The 26,232-nt window shown below is 41.5% G+C and overlaps 1 protein-coding gene across 1 annotated transcript in view; it reads right to left on the bottom strand.

Moving 5' to 3' along the window:
- brinp1 (bone morphogenetic protein/retinoic acid inducible neural-specific 1) overlaps positions 1–25,698 on the bottom strand; it is a 122,196-nt gene extending 96,498 nt beyond the window's left edge. Inside the window, exon 1 of the mRNA XM_084694089.1 lies at positions 25,612–25,698. The gene's annotated coding sequence lies outside the window, so the exon portion shown is untranslated. The remainder of the gene's footprint in view (positions 1–25,611) is intronic.
- Between the last annotated feature and the right edge of the window lie 534 nt (positions 25,699–26,232).

The raw sequence follows: 26,232 nt of genomic DNA, 5'->3' as shown, positions 1-26,232 counted from the left end.
TCAGCCGGATTCTATCTACCAATGTACTGCTCAACAGTGGCCTGCTTTCACTGGGCCTCTTCAGCCTGCTGTTGTGACTATACAACTGTGATTAATTTCCTTCTGTGCAGCAATTGCGCGACAACATCACATGGTGAGATTACATTGAAGTCCTATATTCACATAATGACATTGGCTCGAAAGCCTGTGCTTTGGCATGTGTAAGCCTATCTGGATGAAAAAAACAAGGGCATCATGAATATCAACTTCTCTCTCAGTGCTTTGTCTACCTCTCTAAAGTAGAACAAAAACAGGAACCTGACTAATAGTCTGCATGATGGGCTGTCCCAGACCTGAATTAAGACTTAATTGAATCTGATCTGCTACGGTAGAACAAGATGGGGTCTCTAACACAAACCAGCAAAATACTGTACAAACAGTATATGTCAGTATCATGTTTTTGTTCTTTATATTTCCATAAATCACCCGGCGTTTTGTTCTTATCCGATATATGACTGTATTCCATGACCCTTTCTTGGGGGAAAAAAACCCTGAAACATCACAATTATTCAATGTCAGAATAATAAGCACTTTTCTTGGCATGGGGGGCTGGTGGTGTGCACTGGTTTTTGCTGATTTAGCTGGCAACTTCTGAGAACAAGCATTTGTGTTTTGCACACAGTAACTCATCTAAATTGAATAATGATAAGTCAATAAACCTGCAGCAAATGTGTTAACATGCCAAGCTAAGTATTTATCTCTTTCCCTTTCTCTCTCTATTTCTCCTTCACCTATTAATTAATTATGTGTACGTTTTCAGGGCTTTGACTGTTAGCAGGACAACATATGCAATGGGGACAGCATATGAAAATTAGCCTCTCTGGCTAACTCTGGCACACTTACAGTTTTGTTGTTGATCAGTATGCATTGTCCCTGAAATAAATGAGAAATAAATGTATTTAAGTCCTTATGTCCCAGATTTTTCCAGTGTTTTAAGTACACTTTATGTAATGTACACTTTATTACATTTCTAACTAGCTTTCATCCTAAATTGAATTCCTTGCAAGTTAGGGTGAAGGTCTACACGTCTCAAAGACAAAGGGCCAGCAAGCAACTGGCACCGATGTTAGCTTCGAAAGTTAGGGTTAAGTGGGATCCAGGTTTAGCCTGGTCCTAACCAGACCCTCGTACATTTCATTTGTTCAGAGGGTCTGGGATCGCTCCATTGACAAGTGTTAACTTCCTTGAAGGCGAGTACTCTGTTGAAGTTTATAACTATTGGATCTGCCCAGAGCCACTCTGATCTGCCATAACCAATCGCTAGCGTTTGCCTTAGCCAACTCCTTCACCACTACTATAACGGAGCTAGCTGCCGTAGCTGGAAAATCTAACTTTTCCCGAACCCTGTGGGAAGGAGGGCCACAACATCATGGCCACCAACAAAACTCAGCAAGGAATGTTCTTGCTCCGGCTTTAATTTGATTTTGGCAGCGTGGCCACAACCGCAGAATAGCTTCGCTCGCATCTTCCTCCGCCGCCATTACTGAACTATAGCTCAAACTAGTGCAGGACATCAACGTCATCGTTCTCAGCCACTCCCTCTGTTCGCTGATTGGACCTACAAAAAATGTGTTTCTGAAAACCGACTTCAAAGCCAAATTCCCAGACCTAGTACAGAAGCAAAATCCAAATTGAGCGGAAGTACGTAGGAGAGCAGAGCCAGGCTAAGCCAGGCTAACCCAGGTTAGCCTTACGTTTTATGATTGTACCTTGTTTTCATCGTCGGCGGGAGGGCTCAAGCATGCGCAATGACGCAGAGTCCAGTTCATAGCCCAATTCACCATTTACATGTGATGTCCGAATTATCAACCGACTCGGACCGAGTTATCTTGGGGTGTCGATCGGATTGTCGTTGGACCACAATTATTTAAAAAAAGGTGTCTACAAGAAAAGGATAGTTCTATTTGTAATTCGAATCCATGTAACCACAGTGAATGGGGAAAGATGGGTGATAAGTGCTACTGTCAGCAGTTAACGTTACTGGTGAGGAAATGGGTTTGTGTGTGTGCATTGTGGAATAAATTGATTTACCGTGTGCCTAAATTATTCACTAATCAATAGAACTAGTCATTGGAGTTAGTATGTTCTCATGTAAGCTTGCTATTAATAAGAGTAGATTGTGTCTATGTGTAAGACTGTTGTAACGTCATTACTGCCTGTCTGTCACTATCTATGTTTACATTCTTGTGCCCTATAAAAGATGGTCCTCCGGCCTTCAGAGGGGAAAGAGACATGATTGAGACCTAAGCCTGGGGCCAGTTGCATAAACTAGTCTTAGCCTTAGACTGTAAAATATCGTAAGTTTAGATATTCTAAGTAAGCCTGTTTGTTGCATAAATAGTAAGACTGACTTAATTTGAGGTAGACAAGTTAGCCACCTTCCCCTGGCTAAACCTTGCGCTAAGGGCTTAGGTGTTATGACAACAATCTGTTAGTAGGCTACATCATTATCTTAGCATAATTTATTATGAGAGGAATTCAGTTTGTTAATTGCAACTTCAGAAAATGTTAACTGGGTTCTGCTTTTCCGCTAAAATGTCATTTTATTAAACGAGTGAGTAGATGACAACATAACTCACTTTATTGACGCTAGCACCAGCCATCTGCGTTGGAGTTGTTGTTAAATGGAAGTAGCGTTGGGGTTATATTAAGAAGCTTAAAAACGCATACACTATTTGCTAATCAAACAACTTTCCATATTGTATTCCTCCAACAGATATTGGGTTTCATCAAGTTTAAATGCATCAATCTTTCGTCGTTAATTGCAGGTTACACTGCAATTGGCTAATAAAGTGAATCTGAAATCTTAAGTCTCGCTGTTTTGTCTACCATCTTTTCTTTTTGTGTCCTATTTTACCCATAATGCAAAGCGCAACAGGCTTTAAGTCAGTCTTGCGTTAGTCACTGATAGTGAAGCTTTATGCAACAGGTAAAGAAGTGTCTATGGCAAGTCGGACTTAAAGTTACATTTAAGTCTAAGACCAAGTCTATTTTTATGCAACTGGCCCCTGGTGTTGTGTTGTCTTATATTGTCAGAGCTTCCAACATTGTGCTTTTGAAAGTAGTAGCAACCCGAGCGTAGCGAGGCGAAAAAAATGTAGGCCAGAGATTTTACTTGTTCTGAGATGCAATCTAGGTCATATAAGGACATGTTAATCTGCAAAGAACTGCAGTATTTTGAGTGTATAATGTTGTCTTTTCCCTGTACTGTTGAACACATTATACACAGACACACAAAAAAGTGTATTTATTTGTTTATTTATTATTTTTATTTTATTAACCAAACACATGAAATAACATACAGTACTGACCAAATGCAGTACTGACTAAACAGGTGGATTGACACCAACTCAAGGGAACCTTTGGACGTGACATGACCATCTGATCAACCTTTCACTTTAGCTGGTCATAGGTTGTTAATTTTGTTGAGTTTTCTTGGAGTACGCCTGCTTGTAGCAGACTGATCCCTTTGCCGCCATGAATTGTTTGTGGGTAATGATGTTACTCAGGGTCTACATTTGCATACTGGGTCTGAACTTGGTTTTATTTTTTGTGACGAGACTGAAGATGCGCTCGCAGTCTGCGTTGGAATGGAAGATGCAGAGGATAGCCAGCATCACTCTGCACAGCAAAGGATACTTGAGATGGCCATTCCCATCCTTCAGCTGGTTCAGCAAGTGCCATTGTGTGTCTGGTCTGTCACAGCTGGTGATGCTCTCTGGCAGAACATCAGTTAGATAGGTTGACCCTCAAGCTTGTCCATCTCCTCAGCATTCATCCTCAAGCAGGGGAATCTGCCTGTGAAGTACCTTTTAGAATTGAAGTCTGCGCTGTCCCGTGTAGGCATGTCAGCCACAGAAGCATTCAGGATAACTGGGTCATCGTACAAAAACTTGTTGACCATGTACTCCACAGCCGTCATGTAGAAAGCCCGCACAGTGCTGTAGACCTTGGCCAGCTGCAGCTCCTCAAGCTCAGGGTGATCTGCTATTAAGGTTCTTGTATTATGCCCAATGAACAAGGTCTCATCGCTCTTCTGGTTGCTTGGTTCTCTTAATGGTACCTGGTAAACCTCAGCAGCTGCATTGATCACCTCAGGCTCCACAAATCGGTTCAAGAGATCCTTCAGCTGTGTTGTCATGGTCCTGTATAGTACATGTATGCAAGGTTTGTCTAGCTGCAGCAGTGTTGGCCTCATCAGATTCCGGCAGGACTGCACTCAGAAAGTAGCAGTAAAGTTTGAATGTTGGGTCATTCAGATGTTGACATGCCTTCTTCACTCTCTTTTGTGCCCATGTCTTGGGCTGAGTGGCTGCAGTGCTAGATGTCTTGGGCTTCGCAGTTGCAGTCTTGGGTTGTGTGGTCGTCGTAGCTGCTGGTCTTTTCTTTGCCTGACTGGACTTGGCTAGGGTTTGTTGGCTGGAGGGAGCCTGCCAAATCAAACCCAGAATTGTCCTTGCTGCTGCCACTGTGAGTTGATTTCTCCTTGCTGTGGGCTGACATGTCCTTACTGCTGCTGTGAGTTGCCTTGTTTTTGCTGCTGCTCTGCGTGGACTTGTCTGCTGCAACAACCTGGCAATGCATTTCTCTAAAGAGAGCCACCGAGTACTAACATGTTTCACGATCTTCCGCATTTCCACTCCACACAGGTCCTGAAACTCTTTCAGTCCCTGTTTCGTCTTGCTGGATTTGTCCAGGTAGAAGAACACATCCACAAGCAGCTCTTCAATGGGCACTGGCAGCTGAGCAGAAGCTTTTTCTGTAGCTAGATGAATCAGATGGCACGGGCTTCCTTGAGTCGTTGCATCACCATGGCATTATTTGCCCCAAAGCTCATGCAGTCCCAAGTAATGTCACGTTTCTCAAGTTCACTGTCCATGAGTTTAAATATGTTCTGACCAGTAGATGCCACATGACAGTCTAGCATAGACAACAACACTGTCAGAACACGCCCAAGTCCTGACAACTAGTGGATACAGCTTGCAGTCTCCATAATCTGTGCTCCCATCTGTGGCTAGGGAGTATGGAGCCGTCTTCATTGCCTCCGTGATCACAGACGCATCTTCCTTGGCAAGGGCTCCTACAATGGCGCTGCTCTTTGAGCAACCAGACCCATACTTTCCTGCAATTGCAATCACAAAAATATTGCGATGTATTATCATGATTATATTATAGATTCATATTAATATAATATTAATATCAATATTAATCAATCATGAAATTAATCCTCTGTAAAGTAGGCTCATGTATGAGGCTCCTTTTTTTCACTTTCATATGAAATGAAAAATGTGCATATGAAATGTAATGTGTAATGAAACAGAATCAGTATAAGTCAGCAATCATTAATTCTCATGATTTTAATCAGATTATCAACAAAGATAGTACTGTAACTGTACTGTACAGACTGTACAATTTGTAGAGTGTATTGTGACAGTATTCAAGTATAAATCTATACCTATGGATGCTTGTGATACATTAAGGCTAGATGTCATTTGAGCCTTACCTGCGATTTTCGAGTCTGGAATTTGTTTTTACTAGTGGCCCAATGTGGTCAGCCACCGTGATCGGGATGTTATGTTCCACTAGAAAGTCAACAGCCAGCACTTCAGCATTTATGACGTTGGTGTCCTTATCAAGTGTTAGGAAACCCGCGATGGGCCTTGTAGACTCCACCGCTGCCTTGTACTACTGGTGTTTGTTGGTCCTGGTGTGCTTTTCGACATCATGACGACCGCCGTGGCACACGCTGAAATCTGCCTTGCACAACATACAGTAGGCGTGGACGTCGTTCAGCTTGGACCGTGATGGTCGGCCATTGAACGTTGTACTCCAGCTTGTAACGCTGTTCAGATACCCGCCTCATTTTCGGTAGAGTCCCAGTAAGTTCCCCATCCATGTTTGATACATACTTTAAAGGTGACATGACATGAAAACTTCATTTTATGAGGTTATTTAACATTAATATGAGTTCCCCTAGCCTGCCTTTGGTCCCCCAGTGGCTAGAATTTGTGTAAACCAAGCCCTGCGTGTTCTTCTCCGCCTTTGACAAAATGAAGGCTCAATTGCGCTGTTTGAAAATCTCCCCCTAGTGACGTAGATAGGGGGAAGGTTACCTCCCCTCTCTCTGCTTTGCCCGACCAGATCATCTGGCCCGCCCATGAGAAACTGAGCTACCACCGTGCAAGGTCGAGTGCGATATCGGTTTTTCCTGGAGAGACATCATGGCGAGCAAACAAACGAAGCATAACAGTTGCTCAGTGCTTGGATATACAAATGCAAGCACACCTTTTTTTTTTGTTCCTTCATCCGAGCCTCTGCACAACCCGTATCTTAATTGTATTTTCGCTGGAAATACGCCGACACAACTTCCCAAAGTGTTGTATGTCTGCGCCAAACATTTCCTCAACTTGAGCCAACTCAAAGCTGGCCTTGCTGAAATTAAATTCTGGATCATTACTAAATCTCCTTGGTCAAGCTACAAACCTTGGACAAGTAAGTTAACTAACGCTATATCATTTTGTTGCTTTACTGTATATGGCTACCTAGCTTGCTACCCTTAGAATGTGGCTTTAACATTAGCTCTGCAGCTAACAGCTGAGTTACTGTTGCTAACGTAAAGATAAATGGCATCAAGTGTGTGTGTGTGTGTGAATACAAACGCTGTAACGCGAGTGTTGTACACATCTTTGTTATTTGGATAACCGTTCTGCTGTTGGTGTTATGGCTCACGATATCCGCCTTTCTCCACATTGAAATGACTGAGTGTGCAACTCTGCAAACCAGGGTGATCAGATGAGAATGGCTAAATTCGAGGCATCTTACAGCAACGGGGGCAACAAGCCATTGAGATACATCCTGTAAACATTAGCGCATGTTGCCGCCCCTCTCCTCCTCATTAGCATTTAAAGCTACAGACACAGAAACAGCGCGTTCTGAGGAGAGCTGATTGTGGCTATAATTCTGCACCATGGCTGAATTTCGGGAAAGAGACTTCAGATACAGTATTAGGGGACAACTAAGGCCTATATAAAAGCATCCAAAAACAGCATGTCATGTCACCTTTAACTGACAGCTCACTCCGCAATTTCGCGGCCAAAAAACACATCACACAAATCTGATTCGTCTATAATGTAGCCTATCAGGGACGTGCGGTCAGGGAGGCAAAAAACTAATGATGATACAAATATATATATTTTTTTCTACTGATCTGTCTTATAAATGTAATTTCTGTATGATTCCAATCAGTTTACGCATTTTTATAATCAAAATTGCTGAATTTGCGCATGTCTTGTTCAAACAGATACAGTGCCTTGCGAAAATGTTCTGCCCCCTTGAATTTTTCACCTTTTGCCACATTTCAGGCTTCAAACAAAGTAATTTTGTATGAAAAATCAACAACAAGTGGGACACAATCATGAAGTGGAACGAAATGTATTGGATATTTCAAACTTTTTTTACAAATCAAAAACTGAAATATTTGGCGTGCAAAAGTATTCAGCCCCTTTACTTTCAGTGCAGAAAACACTCTCCAGAAGTTCAGTGAGGATCTCTGAATGATCCAATGTTGACCTAAATGACTACTGATGATAAATAGAATCCACTCTGTGTAATCAAGTCTCCGTATAAATGCACCCGCTCTGTGATAGTCTCAGAGGTCCATTTAAAGCGCAGAGAGCATCAGGGAGAACAAGGAACACACCAGGCAGGTCCGAGATACTGTTGTGGAGAAGTTTAAAGCTGAATTTGGATACAAAAAGATTTCCCAAGCTTTAAACATCCCAAGGAGCACTGTGCAAGCGATAATATTGAAATGGTAGGAGTATCAGACCACTGCAAATCTAGGAAGACCCGGCCGTCCCTCTAAACTTTCAGCTCATATAAGGAGAAGACTGATCAGAGATGCAGCCAAGAGGCCCATGATCACTCTGGATGAACTGCAGAGATCTACAGCTGAGGTGGGAGACTCTATCCATACAACAACTATCAGTCGTATACTGCACAAATCTGGCCTTTATGGAAGAGTGGCAAGAAGAAAGCCATTTCTTAAAGATATCCATAGAAAGTGTTGTTTAAAGTTTGCCACAAGCCACCTGGGAGACACACCAAACATGTGGAAGAAGGTGCTCTGGTCAGATCGAACTTTTTGGCAACAATGCAAAACGTTATGTTAGGCGTAAAAGCAACACAGCTCATCACCCTGAACACACCATCCCCACTGTCAAACATGGTGGTGGCAGCATCATGGTTTGGGCCTGCTTTTCTTCAGCAGGGACAGGGAAGATGGTTAATATTGATGGGAAGATGGATGGAGCCAAATACAGGACCATTCTGGAAGAAAACTTGTTCGAGTCTGCAAAAGACCTGAGACTGGGACCTGAGACTGAGATTTGTCTTCCAACAAGACAATGATCCAAAACATAAAGCAAAATCTACAATAGAATGGTTCACAAATAAACATATCCAGGTGTTAGAATGGCCAAGTCAAAGTCCAGACCTGAATCCAATCGAGAATCTGTGGAAAAAACTGAAAACTGCTGTTCACAAACGCTCTCTATCCAACCTCACTGAGCTTGAGCTGTTTTGCAAGGAAGAATGGGCAAAAATGTCAGTCTCTCAATGTGCACAACTGATAGACATACCCCAAGCGACTTACAGTTGTAATCGCAGCAAAAGGTGGCGCTACAAAGTATGGTAAGTTAAGGGGGGGCGAATAATTTTGCACGCCCAATTTTTTCAGTTTTTGATTTGTTAAAAAAGTTTGAAATATCCAATAAATTTCGTTCCACTTCATGATTGTGTCCCACTTGTTGATTTTTCACAAACAAATAATTTTTTATATCTTTATGTTTGAAGACTGAAATGTGGCAAAAGGTCCAAAGTTCAAGGGGGCCAAATACTTTCGCAAGGCACTGTAGCAAGAACAATCTTTGATCCCCACGGGGTTCGTTTCCAGCTAGAGTTGGCTAAGGCAAACAATAGCGATTGGTGTGGCAGATCCAGAGTGGCTCTGGGCAGATCCAATAGAGTACTCACCTTCAAGGAAGTAAAAGCTTGTCAATGGAGCTAGCCCAGACTGTACAAATGAAATATAGGAGAGTCTGGTTAGGACCAGGCTAGCAACAAACTGCGCCTCATCTCAGAATGTGCAATCCCTCACAAACTGGGTTGAGCCTTTTGTTTTCTCGTTGTCTGTCACCACTGTAATATTTCTAGACACTTTTATTATATGTCCTTTCTATCCATAGAATAGGAAATTTATTTTACATATGCGTATAACCTATTAGTCTGATCCGACATAAAACCACAGTGAAAAAGCAGAGGGGAGGCAAACAGTACCTCACAAACATAGCCGTTTGTGGTAAAACGTTGTCTAGTGAAGGTAATTACGTTTACGTTTCTTAGCCTAGTTTTCCATCTTTATATCGTCTCAAATTAGCTTTCGATCTGTCAGTGTCACTGTTGTGTGTAAGCGGCACTAACGGTGTGTTCACACTGCAGCGGGGCGGGCAGAGCGGGGCGTCGGCTTCCAATTCATTTTCAATGAAACCAGGCGTTGACGCCCGCGTAGGGCATTGTGGGAAGGCGAGCGGGGCAGCGACGCTCGCGTAGGGCATTGTGGGAAGGCGAGCAGGGCGGCGAAAGTTGGATTTTCTCAACTTTATGTAAATGAGGAGCGTGAAAACGCCAGCAATGGCCAATCGGGTTGGTTTCTTGTTTCTTGTAACGTAGCAACTGTTGCTCATGGTAAACATTTCTAGGTTTGACAATTTCAAGATGGAAGAGCAACTCATCGTATGTGTGTCTTCATACTCAGTATTGTATGATACGTCTATGTTCGATTACAGAGACGTAAACAAAAAAAATTATGCCTGGCGCAGGGTTGCTGAGGTTGTCGGCGTCCTTGGTGTGTTGTATTTTGTACTTTAATTCAGTTTCTTCACATTACGTAACTTTCATCTGTGCTAGCTGCATAGTCTAGCTAGCTCACCCGGCACACGATTGACATTCAACGCTGAAATGCTGGCTGGCAGCCACTCGCTATCCATACAGTGAATGTGTAGAGGCAAGTCATAATCTAGCGAATTATTTGCACAGATTTCGAGTAATATAATAAAAGGTTACACATGTCAACGTTTATGTCTGATGCATCTTTTTTTCCAGCCGGAAAAAGACCCGTTACATAGAGTGCGGGTGGCATTTAATCTTTCACTCGGCCTAAAAAAAGTGTGGAAAAAGATAACCTATTGCGTGCTGAAGATAAGATCATGTCAGATCTAGAAAGCGTGTCGGATTCTTGCTTAATGTGTGTAAAAGTTGTATTTTGTCTGCACATTTGCCATGGCATTATAGAACTACAACAGTGATTTAAGAGAACTACAGCTCTGAATGAATCTGTGTGGCACGCCCCCGAGCTTGGTGCACTGTGGGAAGGCCGGCGGTGCTGAGCGGTAAAAAAGTCTGCAGTGTGAACGCACTGTAAGGGCTGCATACGTTCATTTGGAATTTTCCACCGGAGCTTTAGCTAGCTGGCAAACGTTGCGTTCTCTCCTCCTGTGTTCAATGACTCAATTCACCAAGCTGTAGCTAACGTTAGCTAAGTCTGTCAACAGACTTGGGTAACTTAACCTAGATATGCCAGAAAATATACAAATGATTGAAACCATCATTCACCAAATTCAGTCAGGTAAGACTCCGAGTCTTAGGCCAGGACTGCTTTCAGCTTCTGATGGTCGTCTGCACTGGTGATGCAAGGCCCTTCGCGTTAATATTTCCATGCACTCGCGCTCCCTTCTAACACACGCACCTGTTTGCAGTTCACTGAATATGAATACCGGCCGGCGAGGCTGTGATTGGAAAACGGGACTGGAGCTGTCCCGGACGGGACAAATCAAAATCACCCATAATCTGGATGTCCCAGACAAATCGGGACGGTTGGCAACCCTAGGTCTACTAAAGGGCTCTCGAGTGTCACGCATTTATTTAGCTTGACAGTCACTCATTTCGGGCTTTTGTCCCGCCACAGATTGTATTTCTCACGCGGAAAAACATGATATATTTTAATATGGCGCAGCGCCCAAACAAATTTCTCTGGCAATCAAAAAAGAAAAAAAAGGGGCAACACAATAGCCGATCAGAAAATAGCACTATTGTATCTGGGTAAGATTTAACGCAACAACCAATGGGAAAAAAAGCATATCCTGGAATATTTCACGTGAGTCTGCGACGTCTTCCGAAAATGTTGTTCACCCACAGTGGAAACCACTGGAGCTCGGGCATTACTTTGAGCACAAAGTCATGATCTCCTGTATTAATGTTACAACGAATTCACAACTTGTTTGACACCAACAATGAAAACTTGACTGCTGTTAGAAAATCTTTCCCAGATAATTAGCATCCGTTTTGTAAATTTGTCTGTAAATTAACCAACAGTATTACCAGTGGCGATTTTAGACCGTTTTTATGGGTGACTTTTGCTTTTTAAAGTAGTTTTACACAGGTAATAGTTTATTTGTGATGTATGATATACAAAACATGTATTTATAGTTAAAAGAACATGACATTTATCACAAGAGCACAGATTCTACATAGATATAGCCTCTTAATTTTGCTCTCAAAGTGCACCAGATTTATGCGTTTAACTTTAAAATGTAATAAATGTTCTTCCAGGGTAGCATTACCCCAAACTCCCCTAGAGGGTTGGAAGATTGCCGTATCCTTGTACCCCTTACTTGTTTGCATGCCTGTTATTAGCAAGGGGGTTTAGCACTTTCCAAGGCACTGTATTCATGTCACATTTTCATTGGGGGATGAGCACCCCTAATAGCCTGACGTTGTCATACTCATAATTCTAGTCAGAATATGAGTCTGAAAACTCTTTGTTGGGCTGTGACTACGGGGCGTGTTTCAACCGAACTCGTAAAACAAATGCCTCTTCGCTCAATTGGATAGACCTACAACCAATCAGAGCAACGTAATATGTTGTTTGTTGAAAACGAATTCAACCCAAGGGCTCTTTTGTGACGTTGTTGATTACGTTACTGTTGATCATCTGTCCATCATCGTATAAAGCCCGCCCTGGCAATTTCATTGGTCCGCCCCGATCCTGGTTTGATGTAGTTCTTTTTTTGTGGGCGCGGAGAAGTTGGGCTGGCAGCCAGGCTACACCCCTAAAGGGCTGATCCTAGAATCGCCCTGAGTATTACAACCTGTTCACTGACAACACCTGCTCAGAACAATTAGTCTAGGCCGAGTCATATTTTCATTATCACGTGATAAATGACATTGTCACATTATACACATCTCTTTCCAAATAGGCTTAATAATTTTATTTGCACTAAATAAATGTAAGTGTATTGCATAGGGCGGGGGAGGGGGGGGTGAAATGTCACTCTTGCCATTTATAGGGCGCTCCAAACTTTCAAGTTCAAGTCTTTTATTGTCAGATGCACAGAATAACACAGGGTCAGAGATATTCTTAGGACAGACAGGACAACGCAAGGCAACCTGGCATAGCTTGACATATAAGTAGCCTACTCAGATCATACTATGATTCATGGTTACACCTAGTGATGTTATGCTCGATACCGTGCTCACGAAGCGGTATTGACCTTTTGAAACAATTTGTACCGATACAAACGTGTCAAACGTAGCTTCAAATGGGCAAAAACCATGTGATCAAGACATCAGACATCACTAATATTCGTAGGTTATAAAGAGGTGACATTTAAGGACACTACATTCATTGACAGAACCAGAGATACAGATAGATTGCCAGAGATAGATAGACAGAGATAGATACAGATATGAGATAGTAGGTGTACACAAGCACATAGCCTACATCTTTCTCTAGTTTTACCAGCCTTCAAATGTGGCCATCCCTTTCCCGGTTGCAAAATCATGTTCCAAAACCTTAACCCCTAGCTTACATTATCATTTAGTATCAGAATCAGAATGGGATTTATTCGCCATGAAAGTTTGCACAGACAAGGAATTTGCTTTGGCAGGAAGGTGCATACAGTAAACATATAGGAATCTTAAATTTCAATATGTAGTCTAACTATACTAAGGATACATAAACTAGCAGTACTAAGTGGAATACAATTAAAATAAAATAGAATATACATTTTATTTTAATTGTATTCCACTTAGTACTGCTAGTAATATATTATTTTAGCATATACTTCTACTAAAACGGGATGAGGGGATGCAATCTCACTACATTTGAGTGAGAGGTTGCGCTCTTACCACGAGGCCATACTCAGTTGAAGAATGTGTAATTAATGTTATAAAAACCTAAAAATAAATATCATAAACGTAAAGTAGCAAAGACGTTACGTTGTTTATAATAAAACAAGATATATGATAACATATTTTTGACACTTGCAAATCAAAACATTTGTCACATAACCTTAATTTATCAAGTTGTCAATGACGATTATGAGACTGACGTCTCGAGGACTTGACGTCACTTGATTCCTTCCATCGCTCGATACAGTCGCCATACCATGAACTGACCAGCAGATGTCCCTATGGAGAAGACGTATCGAACGCTTCGAAAAAGCGATACTTTTTCGAGACAATTGTGTCAAATAGCTCGTTGCTTCGAAAAGCTTTGTTTCCCCCATCACTATTTGCGTGGCCCTTTTTACATACAGTCTGTTCATCTTAAATGTAAATCTTTACGCGTCCAGTGTAGCCGGCTAAATAAAACATCCGCACCGTCAACGTTCTATTTCCGCACGGCAAGATGTCCGTTGGTGTAGCCGTAAGGCCATGTTTATGTTTATTTTGATCTATGCCCAGCACTACTCTAAATACAATAGTGTTTTCCATTTAACATGGTGATGCCATTTTCCAAGACGATTTTGGTTGGTCACTAGGTGGTGCTTTTATAAGTGTTGATCTGTTATCTCAAACATAACCTACTACGGAGCAGGTTAGGTGTGCAGCATGAGTTACCAGTGGTGGACTCTGGCTATCTGAGTGGCAGGGGCGTTTTTTTTAAAGGGCACCCGCTGCATATGGTGCGGTACAGAGTCTTTGCTTAACCCACTTTATGTACAGTTAAGGGCTGTAAGTTTGATGTGAGCTTAGGCAGGTATGTGTATAACGCAATAATTTGTGCACAATGTAATATAATATAATGTAATATAATTAGGGTTGTCGAAGTTAATGCGTTAACGCAATCTCACTTAAACGCGATTTAAAAAACTGGTGCCGTTAACGCAGGTTTCTTTTTTACCCTGTGAATCATCTGACTGCCCACACAATAGTGAGCAAGTAAAATTAACGCAAAACTGTGAAACTAACATTGATGAGTGTAACATCACTCTCTTTACAAAAGAGTCTCCTACTGATGCAGAAATATTTTTGACAGAATGTTTTAGCTCTGCAATAATAGACACTGCATGAACACGCACTGTGTGTGGAGAGGACTGGCTAGATAGCTGTATCACAGCACTAAGCAAAAGTGAATCAGAGAATATGAAAAAGACAGAGCAACGCAGTAATAGACCATTCAAGTTTGGGGATGGAAAAGTGGTCCACTCCCCCCAAATACAGAAAATTCCTGCAAAGATCAGCCAAACAGCACAGATTCCACTGCTTTTAAGCAAGTCGTCCATGAAAAAGGCAGGGACTGTTCTCAACATTGAAAATTACAATAATGTTCAATCAACCTGTACAATTGGACTTAAAAAGTTCTGGGCATTACTGTGTGAACTTAATGGACACTGGGGGTGAACCCTCTCAAAGTGATGACTGTCCTTGTAGCCACTGGAGGTGGCGCTTCTAATGAACACAACGATGAGGAAATACTGGCTGTCGCAAAAAACAAGAGCAAAGCTGAGAAACAAAAAATGCTAGTGAAACTTTACAGACAGTTTGGTCATGCCTCCGCTGAGCGATTGCTAAGGCTTCTATCTAGTTCAGGCACCAAAGATGCAGAATGTGCCATAATTCTTAAAAAAATTGTAAGTGAGTGTGAGACATGTCAAAGATACAGTAAAATGAAAACCCAGGCCTGCTGTTGGTCTTCCTCTGGCATCTCAGCACAATGAAACAGTGGCAGTAGACCTTCATGAACTAAAGCCAGGTCTGTGGTATCTCCACATCATTGATCAATTCACAAGATTTAGTGCAGGAAGCATTCTGACCACAAAGGCAGGACCCGAGATTGTAAAACACTTCATCCATGACTGGATAAGCGTGCATGGCCCACCTCAGAAGCTATTCAGCGACAATGGAGGAGAGTTTAATAATGATGAGGTCAGAGATATGGGAGAAAATTTCAACATAGGAGTAAAAACAACTCTGCGTACAGCCCTTGGAGTAATGGACTTTGTGAACGTCACAATCAAACACTGACTGAGATCATAAAGAAATTAAGAAACAGTAACAACTGTGACTGGAACATTGCCTTGAACCGGGCTACAGTCCTCATCAGTTGGTGTTTGGACAGAACCCTAACTTGCCCTCTGTGCTGACTCACAAGCTACCAGCCTTAGAGGGCGCAACAAAAAGTGAGTGGGTAGCAAGACACATCTCTGCCTTACATGCAGCAAGAAGGGCATTTACTGAGACAGAGTGTTCAGAAAGAATGAGAGCACTGCGTAAACAGCTACGTAGTACGAATGAGAGATACAAGACGGATGACAAGGTGTACTACAAGAGAGTAGATTGCACAGAGTGGAAAGGACCCGGCACTGTGATAGGCCAAGATAGAGCAGTGGTATTTGTCAGACATGGTGGTACCTGTGTCGGGGTTCACTACCTGAGACTTATGAAAGAAATGAAGCTGATGAACAAGAAGCCGTCAATGACAATTCAGAAAGTACCACTGACTTTGGAAAGAGACATAACTTGACAGATGCTGCTGACAATAAGGATCATGATGATGTTGCTGCAAAAGATCTCACTTCTGTTGAATGTGACATGGATGATACAGGAACAGGAGTGCTCACAGAGGTGAAGACTGAAACACGGCAAGTAGATGATGACACAGGGATACAAAATGACAGAACTGAGAACTGCTGTCCCTCTGAAAACAGGGCAAATTCTGAATTACAGAGATGGCTATAGTGGGACTTTACACAGAGCAGAGGTTCTTGGTCAAGCAGGTAAAGCTACAGGCCAATACAAAAACTGGTACAATTAGCTACACATTGAACCAAGCATGGTTGAGGGCAAAACTGATTCAGTTGATGTATCAAAGTTGAATGACCTTAAGATAGAGCCCTCTGTTGTGACGACAGATAACAGTGAGGATGTGCTATTAACAAAAGATGTCTCATTTGACATAGCTAAACAAGAGGAGATAAAGAATCGGAGTGATAACAAAGTGTTGGAAGTTGTTCAAGACAAAGGAGCATTAGCATCCGATGGGTATGCACTCTGAAAGAGACCTCTGCTGGGATAGTACCCAAAGCAAGGTTAGTGGCAAGAGGTTTTGAGGAGCTTAGAGTGTCAGAGCTACAGAAAGATTCGCCGACATGTGCAACCGAATCCCTTCAACTACTTTTGGCTGTTATGTCAAAGACAAAGGACACTACATTCCATGGACATAAAAGCTGCATTCCTACAAGGAGTAGAGCTGTCACGTGACATTTAGGCCAGATCCCAATACTCCCCCTTACCCCTTCCCCCTTACCCTTAGTTTTGCGCATTCCCATGAGAGCTAGTGGTGTCCCAATACTCTTTTGGAGCTAGGGGTAGGGCTAAGACGAAGGGGTGTACACCCCTTAAAACCAAGTAAGATCGGGAGCTTACTTGAAACCTAGGGCTATGTGAATACTGCGCGACTGGCAACAATGGCGGCCAAATGTAATATTTTCGGCTCTGTACATACATATTTGCACCCTCAACTTCGAGGGCTAGGGCTAAATTAAGGGCTATGGGTAAGGGGAAGGGGTAAGGGGGAGTATTGGGATTCAGCCTTACATCAGGCCTCCCCTGGAGGCAGACTGCAAAGGAACATTATGGAATCTCAAAAAATGTGTGTATGGTTTGGCAGATGCCTCACTGTACTGGTACAACAGAGTGAAAGAGATAGTGCTGGAAGCAGGGGGCAAAATATGCCACAGGGGGAGTGTTTTCATTTGGGGGATGCACTCATATTAGTGGGTGTGTTTTTCACTTCAGGGCCACCGTAGTTACGTGACAATTACAGTAAATTCAGAAAAGTAGCATTTTCAAAATAGGTGAAAAGAAATATTGAAGTCACTCATTGTTGTAGCTAATTACATGCTAGGCTTTGACTTTGTTCCTGTTGTTACGGTTACTTATTTCAGACACTTTGTACAGACTCATACTATGAAGCAAGCACAATAATTTAGAACTGTGAACAAACAGTTTTGCTGGAACTACTTAGTAGGTGTCCATATATCACCTGATAATGGACACCCATGCATCAGAATCGAGTATTCACCCAGACAATGGTATAATGAGTTTTGCCTCATCTTAGGCTGTTTTATTCCACAGTGAAGATAATGAAGGTGGTGTTGGTGGCAACGCTATTGTCTCCAAGTCTTGAGGAACTGCTGCATCATCCCACATAGTAAATTAGTCAGTCGTTAACCTTGACACTTCCTCCAGCTCTTCTTTCCTCATCAAGCTAATTACCATATTTTCCCTGCCTGTTATTAAGTCATCCCGCAGTGGGGCTGATTATCGGTGGGCTGGAGAGGGGAAGAGACATGATTCCCTCCCCCAGATTGGCGCTGTTGATTCCTCAAACTTACAGCTCACTCGGCACCAAGCTGACCCATAATTGTAATAAGGAGGTCTCATTCAAAGGAGACAGTATTCTCAAAGTGGCATGCAGAAAACATTGCAGTAATCATGCCATTAGAGAGACTGTAAAATTAGCCAATGTCAGTATCAATCACTGGCATCATGGATATTAAATCTGACCCACTATCAAGGATAAGCGACCAAAGATGGGGAATGGAATAGTGACTTTCTGTGTGTGGGTGCAAAGAAGAGGGGACAGAAGGCAGGAAGAGGGGAAGGGTCAGTATGGGAGCCTCTGATACTGTGTGTCTGATACTTGCCATCATTCCCCTGTTCCCCATCACTTGCCATCATTCCCCTGTTCCCCATCACTAACAGACACTAATGCTACGCTCTCACCATAGCATATTTTGACAAAATATTGCGCTGACATGCAAGGGAATTGCGCTGACACTCAATGCACAGTCAGTAAATATCGAGTGAGAACGAAGCATAACTTTCTGTCTCTAACTATCTCACATCCACATTCTGCTCTTCTTTTTTACATAATTTCCTGCCCACTTCTTCCTCTTCCCCTGTTTACGCTCCAGACCTGCCTGCGGGATGGAAACTCTTCCCCCTCCAGTTACTACGCACAACATTTTAACAAATATATTTTTTAGACTGCTACACATGCTATATATCATCGGAAAGCTACGATTCATGTGCTTGTACTTATGGAAACTGTTTCAAGATCAAGTCGCAACACCAAGTATTGCAATTGTCTTTGTCCAGTCACAAATATGTAAACAAAGCAAAAGCACTGCCTATGCTCTGACCTGGTGCCTGTAGCCTCGGGGAGAGAGCTGCTTTGAGGTCTTGGGGTGATGCAAGGACTGGGGTTTATTTCTACCTGATCCTGTTTGCTCAGCTTTTTGAAGAAGTCTGCTATCTCACTCTTTCTTTTAATGTTTGAAAAGGCTTGTTTGGGTTGTTATATGTGTGGAAACTGCAAGTGCAGCTCGGATCTAAGACGGATTTGAGAGACCGCAGAAAGAGTGCGGCTTGTCTGGGTTGTTATATGTTTTATATCTATTACTTTTATCACTTGTATTATTGTTTTTATGTAAAGCACCTTGAGCTGCAATTCTTGTATGAAATGTGCTATATAAATAAAGTCTTACTTACTTACTGAAGTGAACCGTAAGCTAAAATAATATATAGGCCTACACATCCAATTACCCACATTTGAGTCCAATCTCAATCTTAAACATATCTTCATTATTATTTTCAATCAACTGCCAGCCTTTAAGTTACTAGATCATGGCTAGCCCTACTCTGAAATACGTATTTCAAACAGGCATTATACAATAGCACAATAGCTAAACTCTGCCCTTTTGATTGACACCTTGTTTGACCTAATAGGAGCTTCCATGCCCTGGTGACAGCCTTCTAAAGCCAACTAGGTCTGTGCGTCCTGCCCCCCCCCCCCCCCCCCCCCCCCCTCGTTCTAAGGTAATTTTCTCAAACTGGCTTTTCCTGCCATTCAATTGAGCTTGTTAGCCTTGTAGCTAAGGAAATGCTGCAAATGCTAATACCCAACCTGCTAGGTATCTGTGGAGCCTTTAAAATAAAAGTCCACGCGCAAAATGGATGACAAAAGCAGCTGTTCTTTGTGCGTCAACCCTGCTGAATCAGATAAAGCACTCCAATGTGTTCATGCTTCAGTTTTTGTGTTTCAGCAATACTAATGGGGGATTTAGCTATACTATATGATAGTTCTAAGTACCACCTTTCATTAGAGATAACAATTATAAAAAATAATACCTTTTTATCCTAAGTATTTGACCTTGGTTACAAAGGGTCATTTTGGAGTCTCCAAAAGGCCCTTTTAGAAAACGACTGGATGTACTATTATAAAACGTGTCAAATATTAATATATTGTGGTATTAAGTTTGACCTGCAATTTGAATTGAGTAAGGCTTCAAGCTGTGGTCCAATTCTGTCTTCCAGCTAATACCTACCACCTCTAGGCCTCTGTTTTCAAAACAAAATCTAGGCAGAAATAGAAACTTTCAATTTCCTTGTGTTCAAGCTTCTATTACTTAACACCAGTAGGACTTATAGGGGTCCTGACAACGGGAAATAACTTCAGAGTGACACCTTTCAAAAGAGACAATTTACATGCATGTACTTCAAATTATTCAAGAACAGCTTTCAATTTTCTTTGGGTATGCCGTTTTCAGGCAAATTTAACAATATTCTAAAGGTTAAATCAATTCAGTCTCTATTTACTATTTCCAACTACTAGCTCTACTCACCCTTTGTCCTTCTCTCTCTCTCTCTTTGCTGTAGACATTCCAATTGTCATTTTACAAATTTGAAGACTGCATATAAATGATCCACTGGTCTACACAGAATTACTGGCGGATTATTCAAACTCATTCAAGTGAGCCTCAGGACAATGATTAGTCTAATCCTAAAAGACAACAGGCAGTACACCTCAGTCAGACTACTCATGAGGAATCTGTAAAAAGTGCACTGCTTTACCTTACACTTCTTTTTATTATGAATGAATAGCTCATGTGTCCTTGTTGTACAAATTGCAGTTTGTTAACAGTAGGCATCTGTAAAACCTAAAAGGAAAAGAGTAAAGACGGCTATATGGAAAATTATGACAAAGAACTGGCAGTTGAATTGAATGTAAGGATTTGGTGAAGATTGGCCTGGTATTAACAGACCAATTTGCAAATGCATATGTGACACAGTTTGATAAAACATTTTTTATAGATTGAGAAAGTGCAGATTATAAGCTTTCAAATGATGTGTCATACATTTGAAATCTGAAAAAAAATTAAAGATATCTGAATGTAGGTAAACCTGTAAAGCCTGGTGAGGCGTGATTGTTTTGTGTTAATCATTAGAATCTTCTTGCTTTCTTGACTTATCCTAGATATGTGTTTTAATTAAAACACATATCTAGGATAAGTCGAGAAAGCAAGATTCTGGAATTTGAGTGCAAATATTATCTTCTTTTTCTTTTCTTCACTGCGGTGAAATAACTAGCGCTCAATGCTCAATGCTCCTAGATATGTGTTTTAATTAAAACACATATCTAGGATAAGTCGAGAAAGCAAGATTCTGGAATTTGAAAAAAGACAAAACAAGAAAAAATGTATGCTGTTAACGCAGGTTTCTTTTTGTCCCTGGGAATCACCTGTTGTCACTTGATTTTGACAGTTTCGAAAAAGTTCCAAGACGGTTCGGTTGACAAAACTAAGGCTGTGTGTACTGATTGTCAGGCTAAGTTTAGTTATCACTGGAGTACTTCCAGCCTAAACTATCACATGCAAGCAAAGCACACAGCTAACAGCAGCGGTAGCAGCAGCAGCGTTCGCTCCGGAAATATATGGCAGACAACACATGCAAAAGACGCAAGCAGCTGACTGGGTTCAACAAGATAGAAACTGTATTGTTCAATATTAAAGTCAATCTGTGGTTGCTTAAGTATTTGATGTATGTTTGAGTGAGATTTGAATATTATGGAGCAGGATATCGTAGGCTATGAGACAACATGTCTTAAATGTATATTATATTACAGAATAAGTCTAATTTTGTTGAAGTTTATTATACAGCAGTATAGTTTGTGAGTGAATAAAACTGCCTCACAATTTAAGTTGTGTTCCATCTGAAATTGTTATATGGACATTATTATCCAGTTAGGCCTATCTGAAGTTAAGTACACCCTTTTGATTTTATTACCACAAAAAAATAATTTATTGGGGTAAAATGTTTACAGATTAAATAGATTAAATAATTGTGAGATTAAATGCGTTTAATCGTGATTAATCATATGAAATAATCGTGATTAATCACAATTAAATATTTTAATTGCTCGACAGCCATAGTTTTAATACCCAGTTTTTTTGTCTTAACTACATTGCACCGTACCTGGCTCGATTATGGTCAAGTTATGTGTTAAATCAACATGGGTACTGTTGGTGCAAATTGCATCTTCCGAAAACAGCCTGAATTCACGGTTTACCGGGGGCCTGTACTATGAATCAAAATCAACATGCTCTGGATTACTTTGTTACCCGGCTTCACAAACCCTAACAACCGCAGTCACGATAAGCGGTATCTTGACGGCGGTATCAACTCTCTAACTCAACCCAGATCTTTCCAATCTAGAGGCACGCGTGTTCACATAAAAGGGGCGGTGTTTGCACCATATGTCCAATCGCAAACATGGACAAAACAAGAGCTGCCTATTTCACACAGGAGGAGCAGACAATAATCTTACGATCTTTAGGTGCGTTCGACCTTGAAGCTGAGAATGCCATTGGCTGCTTCAATTCAGCTGGGCTGCAGACGGCTGCAGGCGACACCGATGCTGCATAAAGTCGAACGCACCTAGTGTCTGCTCCTCCTGAGTGAAATATTGTAATACAAACATATCAGGAATACAGACATAAAATACAGGCAATAAGCAACACACTCGCTGCTGCCAAATCAAGGACAGAAAGCTGGCAGAAAATTACAAACGCTGTAAATGCGTAAATTACATGACTTATTGATATCACTGACCCAGGCACGAGATGTGACCATAATTACAATTGTGCATTCCATAACATTAAACTTTTGTTGCTGTATTATTTTTGTTGCAACCCTGGCAGTGGCAAACAATGGAGGGGGCAAATAAAAAAAAATATATAAAAACATAATTCAAACCGGTAAGTAGCAGTATGCAATCCTTGCACATATTTTAAGGCCAACAAGAACAAGGCTGAATTGTCTGAGTCAGTCCCTTATGTAGGCAGGGTTTCCGCGGGGTCTTAAAGTCTTAATTTCAGAACTAAAAATTTAAGGCCTTAAAGGGGCAATTGACTGCAAAACCGATTTTACCTTGTCATAGTTGAATAAGACAGTTCGGTGGGTAAAATGAACATACCGTGAATATCAAAGTCCATTGACACCTCTTTCCTATTCAAATCTCAAAAAGAAAATATTTGGCTGTAAAACGCTAGCTTTTCAACAATGCTACCGGTCCTACGTAGGACTGGTGATCGCCCTCTTATTGGCTCTGGTCTGTATCTTTGTCACGCCCCAGAATTTACACCCAGACCAGCCCGAGGTAGCGTCTATCGCCGATACTAGTTTAGCTGCGCGCTGCTCTGTGTAAGCTACTTATAAGGAATTACAAAGAAGAACGTTTTGAATTATAACAAGAATATTGAAAATGGACCACGGTCGTAAATGCTGTGTTCCAGGCTGTAGCCTACAGGGAAGGCTAACACTCAGTCTTCCCAAGGAGCCAAACATTCAACAGGCATGGCTGCTGTTGTCTTATGAGAAGATCCCGGCGAAGTTCGACACTCAATCATTCATTTGCTCTGAACATTTCACCCAAGACAGTTTTGACAACCTTGGACAATTGCAAGCAGGATTGGCTAGGAAGCTGAACCTGGAAAGAGGTGCTGTTCCGACCGTATGCTCATTGCAACCGCCTATAAGGACAGTATGATGTTGTGCTAACAGTTATTAGCAATGCTAACGTTTCCTGTATAATATAGCATACCAGGTAGAATGCTAAATAAGTTTCTACACACATCAAATGACTCTAGCTAGACTAGCTGTAGTCGGCATTAGAAGGGAAGCTTCCGAAAAATAGCCAGAAAACGAACAGCAGTCTGGCTTATTGCTAACGCCTGTCTAGATAATCTATTTGAAAGAACTGGAGAAAGGCAGGTGCTTGATACAGGATACGGTAGCATTGCTAGTAACTGTTACTAGTAACACCTAGACTGTAGGCATGTAAACAAGTTTAGCTTGCTAACACAAGAGCATAGGTAGAATGTGTGATAATTTAGCCTAGTTTATTGGCAATGGGGCTAACATTGATTCGTGTTCCTGACTGTGTTTCATTCAAATAAATAACCTGTGTAATGTAAATCTACAATTCAAGATGCATGTTTGTCCAGATCTTGGTCATGTTATTTTTCAGCAAGTTATTTAGGGCTAGCTAGCTAACTGAAGCCGAGTAGAATCAGGATATGGTTTGGTTGCTAAGCTGTAGCCTAATGTTCTACCCACCCAAGTCAATCCAGTTTGCTTCAACAACAGAAGTGGAAACAAGTAATGTTATCATTTCAAATGATATATAGTCAATCTGTTGAAAACAGTGTTGTGTAGATACAATAGATTTATTTGCGCGTTTTTATTTGACGTCACCAACTTCGGTGTTTCAGCGAGTGCTGCTGTTGGCCGTGTTGCGTTTTTGCTCCCCAGCTTCACTCGTTGAAAACCAACCAATCAGCGCGCAGCTCATCTAAATATTAATGAGCATACTATAAAACGAGAAAAACTTGTGTATTTTCCCGGGAACATTTCAGAGGATCTGTCAGTGGGCATAGAACAGCACCCGGGCCATTTTCAACCCAACCAATTTTACATACCCTATTTGGAGACCTTAACGAACAGTGTGAAATACCCCCAAAAAACAGTCAATTGCCCCTTTAAAAAGTCTTAAAAATGGCTAGATTTTCATCCGAGGTCTTAAATTTCATCTAGTCAGGTCTTAAATATAAGTTTTTGAGACAGTGCGAGCATTTTTAACAAGCACTCGCGCATGTGCGACTTACAAATTTGGAATTTATTGGGTGTGCACAATGTCAGCACACATTTGCAACAACGCATAGATGTGACGTTCTAATCCAGTAACACAGCGATACCAGCGAGCCCTCAGCATTATTACCGTAGTTAAAAGTCTTGGAAAGTTTAGGCTAGTTCTATTTTTAGCTAGGTTCCTACAAACATGTCTTAATCTGCCAGACAAGTGGGTTCCCCTTCGTTCTTTTGGTGAGCAGTTTCACTAGCCCTTCTTACCCGGCGTCATGGAGCCGAGCAGCTAAATACTTATTTAGCACTAGCGTTGCTACTGTATCCCTGCATGTGTTTGAGCTGTTGCGCTGTTATACTCAGCAAGTATCGTGTTGTGGTGTCGGAGGACTGATCGAAAAGTGCATCATACATTTAAGTCTTTTAGCTAAGACTTGCATGAACAGTAGGCCTACCCAATGTCACATTTAATAATGTATTTAAACTCAAGCTTATATGGTGTGTCGCTGTAGGCTATATCAGTTGTAAAAATGACAGTAAAAAAACGGACCCATCTGCAACCGACGCAGGCACACCAGGGGCGATTCTAGGATCAGACCTTTAGGGGTGCTCAGACCCAATGAGAATGTGACATGAATACAGTGCCCTGCAAAAGTGCTAAACGTAAACCCCCTTGCTAATATAAATCCCTAATTTCACTGGATAACAATGACATACATCAATACATTTACGTATTATTATGCAAACTATTGAATGAATTAAAAAACTAAGGATGTCCTTTCTTCATGAACTACCAGCATCAAATGATAATAAATAATATATTAAAAAATATATATTATTTTTAGGGGTGCTGAGATTACATTTAGGGGTGCTTGAGCACTCCTTAAAAGGGTCTAAAATTGCCACTGAATTGTACCCCCTCTAGTTACATTAATAAATGCATTGCAGGTCAATATAAGGTGTGCCCCTAAATTTTCTGCTTGTGCTCCTAAAATTTTCAGTCAGGGGCTCCTAGTAAAAAAAGTTAGTCTGGAGCCCTATGTGTAAAATTAATGCTTTTTCAATTACCGAATTCATTTCAATAAAATTATTTGATTTGAATTTTGGTAATGTGTCGTGTAGGTCTTAAATTTTGATCTTTATGGTCTTAAAAAGTCTTAAAAGGTCTTAAATTTGACTTATTGAAACCTGCAGAAACCCTGGTAGGATATTGGTATACAAAGGGCATATAGAACAATTAAATACCTTCAGCCAACAGGAAGAAAAATTAGGCAAAGAACTGGGAGGCCCTCCTCCACAGGACTCACTCCCGCTGAGGAGCTGGCACTCTCCATCCAAATTCAAGTAGTGAAATTATCATTTATTTAACTTGTGAAGAGCATTGTACGGTACTGTAGTGAATGTCGGGGGTAGTTAGCGGTCAAGTGCTGCGCTGACAATTAAGCAAGTGGCTGCACCTGTGGAAGGGAGTGTCGGGGGAGTGTCGGGTGGAGTAGTATCGAGAAGATCGATAGGGGAGGGTGTTGGTCTGGGAGCCGTTGTGGTGGACAAATAAATGCGTGCTTTTTGAGGCGTGTCAAGCAAACCACTCGAAATTAACGCTTGGTTTGGCTCAATCAGCGTCTGGTCTTCCAAAATTAGTCTGCTTGCGTGAATCTCCGATGGGAAATTACGTGAACTTCCCTTGCACTGCGATTGCGTTGCCTCAGTATTGTGCGCAATTTGGTTTCACTGCCAACATTCTTTAATGTAAGAGGCAAATGCGCAAACTTAGTTGGTGGTTGTATTAAACAAGCACTGGTTGGCTACACACCTCGTGCCGGCCTTATACAAATGTGTGGAATGTTGGCAGTGAAACCAATTTGC

The sequence above is a fragment of the Hypomesus nipponensis genome, chromosome 27 (assembly GCF_054491055.1).
Source record: "Hypomesus nipponensis isolate SF chromosome 27, ASM5449105v1, whole genome shotgun sequence".
Taxonomy (NCBI): Eukaryota; Metazoa; Chordata; class Actinopteri; order Osmeriformes; family Osmeridae; genus Hypomesus; species Hypomesus nipponensis.
This window is presented reverse-complemented; position numbering and strand designations above follow the sequence as displayed.